Below are 10,008 nucleotides of genomic sequence, written 5' to 3'. Positions count from 1 at the left end.
ATATATATATATATATATATATATATATATATATATATATATATATATATATATGTATGTAAATGTATTTATATATACACATACACACACACATATATATATATATATATATATATATATTTATTTAATAATAACTAAATATATGTGTGTTATTCTTAAATATATATATATATATATATATATATATTTAATAATAACTTAACTTCAATCTTATAACAGTAAATTAACGAAAAATGATAATAGCAAAATTTGTTTTATAAAATTCTAAACAAGTACTTATTAATCAAAACTGTTTTTGACTGACAGTTTACCAAGACAAAGATGAAAAATCAAGTAACATACGCCAGATTTTATTAAATAAAAGTGAATCTGTTTTATAATTACCATAATTAATTATCGTGTGCCAATAATCTGGCACATTCTTTTTTCGAGGCCCAAAAATCGGTTTGTGCCAACACTGGAATAAGGGATTCCTTAACGTATACAAGCGCAGCCTTGTCTAACATTTTAATCGGTGCTTTGCCTGCACTGGCCGGCCAACGATTGGTTAGCCAATACTGGCGCAGTACTTCGCCTGTTGTAAGTAAAGGCGTAACACAAAAATTTCCGATTGGGTAGTTCAAATAGATTCTAAAAAATTTCCATCGCTTTTATTCTCAATAGTTTGATTATTGCCTCTAAAAGCCAATCCTCGAGAAGCCTTAAACTTTGCATCTTTAACATTTCGTTGCAAATTTTTTTTTATAACATATTTTTGTTAAGCTCTATTACACAAACATTCTAAAACTATTTGCGTTAACTATTTAGTCAATTCGCATAAGGTTTGGTAATTTCTTGATGTTGAGCAGAGTTTTTGTGGTTTGCTAGTAAATCAGTATGTTTTCAATTGTTGAATCCATTGTTTAAAGGATTAGATTATAAACTGTTGTTTCAGATAATTTGCAATGGACGCAATAAACTTTTCCGGCTGAATTGGAATGTAACGGACAATTTTTTTTCTGCTTTCTTTTGTTTTTTGTTTTTTTTAATTTTATTAATTTTCATATTGGTCGACGTATTCCATTTTGCAGCACTAAGATGATCAAAGTATTTAAACTTTCATCCAATTTAGCTTCAACTGCTTACTTTGTTTGATCTATGCATTGATTAGATATCGACAATTCTAAATTCTGTGAACCACTTTCTTTTTCTACAACTTCTTGAAATTGTTGTGCAACAAATTCATGCTCCTCGTTTCTATTTAAATCTGAAGATCTACCTGATAAACTTGAAAATCAGTTTTTAAAGATGGAATGCTTGTTGATAAATCATTCTCTTTGCCTTTTTTTTTCCTGGGCTATTTTTCGGCTTTCATAACTAGACTTCATTTGCCTTAGTGAATTCATTTCTCTCAAGGGAATTTCAAAATATTGAAAATAATGTTCATATAAAAATTATCATTGTTGTTATCAAAATTTACAATATATTTGAATAAAAATCAAAACCTGTCAATGAATTTAAATTTAGTATAAGATAATAAAGTTGAAAATTTTACTTCTCCACTGCCCTCAGGTTTGGACAGGTGGGCAAACATTTTTGGGCTTTTTTATTTCCAGGCCTCCATCATCGCAATTTTTTGCAAAAAAAAAAAGCAAAGAGAATGATTTATTAACAAACATTTCATCTTTAAAAAATTAACATACTTGTACACTTTATCTTAACTTTAACTTTTAAAAGATTTAAACAGTTTTGACTTTTAATAAATTTTATTTTTAATTATTAGAGGCTAGAGCACGCTTCTTGTGGTGCAGGCTATAGGATTGATTATTATGAAGGCTTGTTAAGAAAACTTCCTCAATGCCCGAAGTTACTCTCGGTGGCACTGTGTATATATATATATATATATATATATATATATATATATATATATATATATATATATATATATATATATATATATATATATATATATATATATATATATATATATATATATATATATATATATATATATATGTATATATATATATATATATATATATAACACATATATATAACACATATATATAACACATATATATATATATATATATATATAACACATATATGTTTATAATAGCTAACAAATACAAACTCATATGGTTGTTAGCGGTTGCAAGTTCGAGCTTCGTTTAACATTGTGCATCTTACATAAATTATATTTCAACAAACCTAGATTGTATTTATTATTTTTTTATTCATGGCAGTGCACAGTGGGCCAGTAGGTGGACAAAATGGGAAAAATTTTAGTTGTCTAATCTTGAAAACCTATTTAATTTTAGTATCTACATATATTAGGAGAAATCTATTGATAATTTATTTATATTAAATCCCTTAGTTACCAGGACTCTAAGCATTTGAATATTGAGATAAAATAATAAAAAAAAAAAATTATAAATAAGTAATTAACGGTGACACCAACGTTGTGTTATATTTCAATTACATCTACGTTTTTGAAACAAAAAATTAGTACATGTTATTCTAGAGTATTTAGAGATAAGAAAAACCAATGTGTGAAATAAATTTGTCATAGCATGTTATCTCAGTTATACTTTGAAAATCACAGATTAAAAAAAAAAATTTCTTAAGAAACTTATTTTTTGCCGCACAATAACTAATAATTACCACAATTTGCCATGTGTTGTCTTATATTTATTTGAGCTAAATAATGCTTCAATCGAGTTTTAATTGATTGCTCGTCCCCTTAAATCCCCGTTCAGATATTATGTATGTTTTAACTTGGTTGCTATGGTACTAAATTTTGCATAGCAACAACTCATTTTTACATTAACGTTGTTTTAACAGTATTTTACTTGCGCTAAATACACAATATTGGGTTATGTATTAAAATGAGATTCAGAATTCTTATGAGGTTAACTTTTTTTGGTTACTATGGATACCTTACTTTGCATAACATAGCAACAACATATTTTCGGTAGTTGTTAGTAATTTAATTACTAACACTGACAGTAATTTAATTACTTTTAACTTTAATTACTAACACTTGTAGTAACTTAATTACTAACAAGTATTAGTAGTCCAGGCGGCATATATATTATAACATTTTACTTTTAAATACAAAATACTTGTTACAATAATTATTTAGATATGGTTTTGTTAAACTTAGACATTCATAACTTTCTCCAAAAAAACAATCTTAGTATTTCAAAACAAAATATTACTGAAGATATATTAAAATTTATTCAGCCAAAATTTGCTGATTTTAAAGACGTTGATTTTAGACATGCTGTTCAACGATTTGTTTACTTGTATAAAAAAAAGTGGAAATCTGCAAACTATACTGTGAAAAATTTTGAAAAGAAGTTTGTGAACTGGCTTAATGAATATTTAATTGTCAGAAAAAAAGACAATGAACCAACTGCAAGTAGACGTGGTCGAAAACCAGTTGCATTTGATAATAGTTCTAATAAAACTAAAAAACGGCGTGTATCTTGTTTAATTGAATCTCATTCATCCAATGAATTATTTTTTGCTGCTAATAAAAAATTTAGAGATGAATCTGTTGTTATTTTTGCCAAGAATGTTTTAAATATATCAAATACAGATAAAGCAACTAAATATTCAGCAGACGAAGCACTGGCTTTAATAATTGATGCAAGTCTGACAAAAGCTTCCTATCAATTGATTAGAAGCGGAGCCTTGAAGAAAGAATATAACATCTACCCCGCTTACAATGATGTCAGAGATGCAAAATTGAAATGTTATCCTGCAAACATAACAGTGGAGGACTATTCAGCTTCAGTTCCTTTAAAAGATTTAATGACTCATACTTTGCAAAGAATCTGTGCAGTTCAGGAACCTGTGCTAAGGCACTTGATATTGAACGACAAAGCAATAAAAACAATGACACTAACGTGTAAGGCTGGTTTTGATGGTGCTACTGGCCAAAGCATTTATAAATAAGTTTTATCAAAACCCGACATTAACAGAGATTTAAAGCGTGAAGAATCATTATTTATTACTTGTCTTGTCCCATTGGATTTGACTGGATTTAACAACAGCAACGAAAAGGTGCCTATTTGGAGAAATCAAAAGTCGTCCTCCACAGCCTATTGTAGACCCATAAGATTTGCATACAAAATGGAATCCAAGGAATCTGTGATTGAAGAAGATCAGTACATTAAAAGTGAGATAGAAAGCTTGGGTATGATTTTATTAGAGGTTTGCGGATCTTCTATTGAAGTGAATTGTATTATTGAACTTACAATGATTGATGGGAAGGTTCAAACAATATTATCTGAAAAAATAACTCATACCAATGCTGTTCAGTGTGTGGTGTCTCTCCAAAAAATATGAATAGTCTTGATATCCTTAATATGGATTATACTAACAGAGAATTCAAATATGGTCTTTCCAGTCTTCATGCATGGATTCGATTTTTTGAGATGTTATTGCACATTGCATATAAAAAAGAAACAAGAAAGTGGCAAGCAAGATCAAAAGAACACAAATAAAAGGCATCTGTAGCTAAACAAAAGATTCAGACTGATTTTATGAACAAAATGGGACTTGTTGTTGATTTCCCTAAAAGTGGTGGTTCTGGAACAAGTAATGATGGCAATACCTCAAGGCGTGCTTTTGCAGCATATGAACAAACAGCTGAAATTCTGGGTATTGACCAAAACCTTATATTCAGATTTTACATTATCTTGGTAACGCTCTCTTCAGGATATGAAATAGACTGCTTAAAGTTCAAGGATTATTGTTTTGACACTTTTAGACTATATGTGTCCCTTTATCCATGGTATTACATGGCTCAATCAGTTCACAAAGTATTGATACATGGACATGACATAATTAAAAGCCTTACATTACCCATCGGACTTATGTCAGAGGAAGCTCAAGAGGCTAGAAATAAAGACTTTAAATCTTATCGCGAAAGTTTCAGCCGAAAAACATCCAGAAAAGCAACAAATACTAATCATATCAATAGACTCCTAGTTTCCAGTGATCCTGTTATTTCACCATTGCGTAAATCAACATCACACCAAACAAATCATAAAGCATTTCCTTCAGATGTTTTACAATTACTTAAACAATCTTCAAACGATATTATTGTTTTATAATTTTTTGATGTAATTTAAAATTGATAACGTTTTCTTGCACTATTTTTTGCTTTTATTATTCCTAAAACATTATTTACCTAAATACTCAATTTTTATTCAATATAGGTGGGTCAAAAATCCGATAAGATATTCAAATATCAATTTACCACTTTGTTACTAAGGAAAGTATCCGGTAACTAAGCAATATAAGTATCCATAACAACTAAATTTAAAAAATTATCACTTTTGTAAGAATTGTGATCTCATATTGGTACTCATGCCAAATTTAGTGAATATAGCACTTATAAAATATCTGCAGATAACAAAAGTAGGTTGTTGCTAAGCAAAATAAAGGTATCCATAGCAACGAAATAAAAAAATATTACCTTCATAAAAAGCGCAGACATCATATTAGTACTCATACTAATTTTAGCGAATATAGCTCTAATATTAAATTAGTTATGAATTTTGTCCAGTAAAAGTGCATTCTGGCCCACTGTGCAGTGCACGTTTTCGATTTTTTCAATTTTTTATAGCCCTATCTTAACACGTGGTATATACTTTTTCGTTTTAGGGGGTTTTAAACACGCAATAAAAAATAGTGTTGTGACGGTACTGAAATTTTAATTTTTTATATCAATACCTATCGAAATAATCGGTACCAAATTCGGTACCTAAATGAAGGAAGAATTATACTGACCACAAATTGTAGGCGTGCAAAGTGCTCAACATCACAAATTCGCATTTTTAGTTAAAACTTCTATTTTTTGTATTTCTAGGCTGTTTTTCTTTAAGCTTTCTTAATAAATTTTATAAAAATATTATCTGACGCTTCCCAGTAAACACACATACGTCTATTAAACGTCAAACAACGTTTCGACAAAACGTTCAGATTTGGTCCGTTATTCGTTTAGAATAAAATCCAGATTAACGTTTAAAACAAACATCCATAAAACGTTTATATTCAAACGTATTTTAGACGTCTATTATAGGATTTTTATAACGTTATAAAGCGTTTAGATTTTGTCTAATTTACGTTTAAATCTAGTATAGTTAACGTATATAAAGCGTTTTGATTTAGTCTAAGTAAACGTATATTAAACTTTCAGATCTTGTCTAATAGTTTCTTCGATTTAGTTAACGTAATTTCAAATAATTTAAATTTTGAAACTAATATAAATCATAATTACGTTACTACTTTTTATTTTTATATAAGTAATAAGAGCTTTACAGGTCTTGAATTTTATAAATAAGATATAGTTATAAAAGTAATAAAACTTATAAATAAGATATAGTTATAAAAGACCTGGTCTTATTTTTTATATTTTTTACAACTATTATAATATGTTTATAAACTTTTATACTATACTACTTATACTATACTTTTAAGTTACTTATACTATACTTTTAAGTTTTACTTATACTATACTTTTAAGATTTAAAGAAAAAATGTTTGTGCACTATACTTGTTTATATTTCAGTAATTAAAAAAAATTTAATGATCAAGCTTTTTGCAGTGGAAATTTTATAGTAACAATTTTTATAGTACAACTTCAATAAATTTACATATTGTTACGTTACAACTACATGACATACTATCATGCAACGTAAAAAATAAAAAAATAAATATAACATAATATTACCTCGTATAACCTAAAAGTATAATATAAATAGGTATAATAAAAAGTGATTTAACAAGTATAACTAAGTATAACATAAACTAATAGTGTTTCTTATCATAAAAACTATCAGTATTTTTAAAAATAAAAGAATAAAAATAAGAAAAAAAAAAAGAAAAGACAAGAAATTTTTTTGTTACTTCAGATATATACTTCAGACATATGTTGTTGTAAAGGAAAACTCGTAGAAGTCTAAGAAGACTTATCATCGAGTACCTCTTTAAATGGTTAAATAAAGTCTATTTCATATTTATACAGTCAAAAGTGGTTAAACAGTATACAGTCATTGATACACATAAATATTTTAGTATAAATTTTGTTGTTAAGTTTAATGCATGTCAATATAACTGTTGATATTAAGTATAAGGTGTTTTAATTTATTTTTCAAGTTGGCAGGATTATTTAATACTTTAAGTTATATATTTTTTGATATAACTTTGTTATATAGGTACGTACAGTGGTAGAAAATAGAAAACCGTGAGAACTTTGTTGTTCTTTTAGGCAGTGTGAAGTTGCCTGTTGCTCTTGTTATATATCTGTTAGAGTTAACTTGAAAGAAGTTATCTAAAAAATGCGATGGGACTAGTCCAAGTTTGTATTTAAGCATGAATAGTACGTTTTGGTAAATTTTCATTTGGTATACATTAGTGCATTCAAGGTTTTTAGTAAGGGTTCAGCATGGGTGAGTTTGTCTTTATTATAAACTAATCTTGATGCATGTTTTTGACTTATATAAATAGTACTCAATTTGGATTTGTGTGTACTTGCCCATGTAATATTAGCGTACGTAAAATAACTTTGGATGTAAGAAAAATAAAGGGATTTAAGATTATGTTGGGACAACATGGTTGAACTATGTAGAGTATCCCAATATTTTTTGAAATTTTGGTGTTTGTGTTGTACATATATGGGCTCTCCAAGATATATTTTCGTCAATAAGGATCCCAAAAAATGTAGTTGTTTCTGTTCTTTCAATGTTTATCTTATCTATTTTTAGTGAGGGAAGGGTAGTTGGTATATTATTTTTTTGTTTTTTGGAATAAAACAGCATGTATTTTGTTTTTTCTGTATTTAGTGATAACTTATTTCAACCATATATTTAATCTTTTAGGCTCTTTGTTCATACATTCATAAAGGTCTTTGATTGAGTTCGAGGAATAAAATAAGTTTGTGTCATCGGCAAACGTAATTACATCAAGTTTATCCGAGGCTTTTGTAAGGTCGTTAATATATAGAAGAAACAGAAGTGGTCCAAGAACCGAACCTTGGGGGACACTGTACTCAACTCTTAGTAGTTTTGAATGTTTATAATTATCTGAAAAAATACATTGTTGTCTGTTGCTTAGATTTTTGAACCAGTCAAGAGTTATGTTTTTTATCCCATAGCTTTCCATTTTTTTAAGTACGATATTATGATTTACAGTATCAAACGCTTTTGACAGGTCTATAAAGATGCCTAGAACAAATTGTTTTTCACCAAATAAATCACATATATTGTTGACTAGATCTAGGATTGCGTGTTCAGTTGAATATTGTTTTTGAAAACCGAATTGCTTTTTATTTAGAATTTTATTTTGGATTAAATACTCATACAATCTGTTATAGATTACTCTTTCGAGAAGCTTAGAAAAGGTAGGGAGTGCCGAGATAGGTCTATAGTTATTAACTAAGTATGTTTCACCTGTTTTAAATTTTGGTACTACTTTAGCTCCTTTAAGCTTGTCCGGTACAACTCCTGTTTTAATCGATGACTTAAAAATTTCACATATAGGTTTATTTATCGTTGTAAAGACATTTGCCACTACCCCACTACAGATATTATCTATACCTGGAGTTTTATTTAATTTTAAAGAATTTAAAGCAACATGAAGTTCTTGGTAGTTTAGTTAGCTGATTTGTAACCGCAAAAAACTAGGGCAAAATAGTTAGCACTTTAAATGTACATTCAGAAATCCAAATTGGATTTAAACAGAACAACTTTACATATAGAGGATTTTTTGAATGGAAGTTTCCGAAATTTCATGAATCAAAATATAACTTATATATTTTAACATATCAACACATTAAAACATATACTTTTTAAACAATTAAGTGATGAACCTTGGTTACTTAACTGAATATTTTAGTGTAGACTGAACTAAACGTAAAAATATTCCAGTCTATATAATGATATATTATATAAACTAAATGTCTAACTTGCGGGATTTTATTGGACGAAAAGTGAAGCCGCTTTTTTGTGTTTAATATTTATAAAATACTTATTAAAAGTCTTTTTTATGAGCATATGTTTATTAAAAAGTGTTATAATTCATAAAAATGATTCAAAAGCGTCTGTTGTTTTACTTTGCTATTCAAAACTTGAATCCCTTTTTAATCGAAAATAAATTTACGAATCATAAATCATTATTTTCCAAGTATTCTAATTCCCTCTTAACGCTATTTTTATTTAAAATATATTGCCTTCATTTAAGAAAAGAAAAGTTAAATAATATTTGGTATTGATATAAATGCAAATTGACATTAGTATTATGCGAATTCACATGAGTGCGAAGCAGATGCAAAAACTCGCATAAATGCGAATCGGCATAAATGCGAACTGGAATAAGTGAGCCAAAAGAATTTGTTAACATTGGCATAAGTGCGATCTGGCATAAGCGCGAATTGGCATAAGTGAAAAATGCTAATTTGTACTTATGTTAACATTTGCAATTTTATTCAGCGCACTTATGCCAATTCGCATTTATGCTAGATCTCACTTATGCCAGTTTTTGTAACTGCTATACACTTACGACAGTTCGCACTCATATCAATGTTTGCAAATTTATTCGGCGCACTTATGCTAATTTGCACTCATGCCAGATTTTGCAACGCTTCGTACTGATGAAATTCGCGTTTATTCAGCCTCCCGAGTTTTAATAGTTGTACGAAAAATTTGCGCTAGGAGGTTTTTGGCCAAAAATTAACGCCGTTGCTAGGAATTTTCAAAACATTCAAAGTTAGGCTTTAAATGTAAGGCTTTAACGGTAGATGTTAGGCTTTAACGGTATTGGTGCCATCAAAAAAGAAATGATGCGTTTATTTCATAAAAAGTTTTAGTTCTAATATTATTCTAAAAAGTTGTAAGGTTGAATTATTTTATTCAAAAAAAGTCTGCTGAAATTAAACGCCTATGAGTTGGAGTTGTCGATTTATCTATAGTATATTTATATTTAGTTTCAAGAAAAAAATTAATTAAACTAAAAAAA

The sequence above is a fragment of the Hydra vulgaris genome, chromosome 11 (genome assembly GCF_038396675.1).
Source record: "Hydra vulgaris chromosome 11, alternate assembly HydraT2T_AEP".
Lineage (NCBI taxonomy): Eukaryota > Metazoa > Cnidaria > Hydrozoa > Anthoathecata > Hydridae > Hydra > Hydra vulgaris.
The sequence above is the reverse complement of the archived record's forward strand: the minus strand, read 5'-3'. Positions refer to the sequence as shown.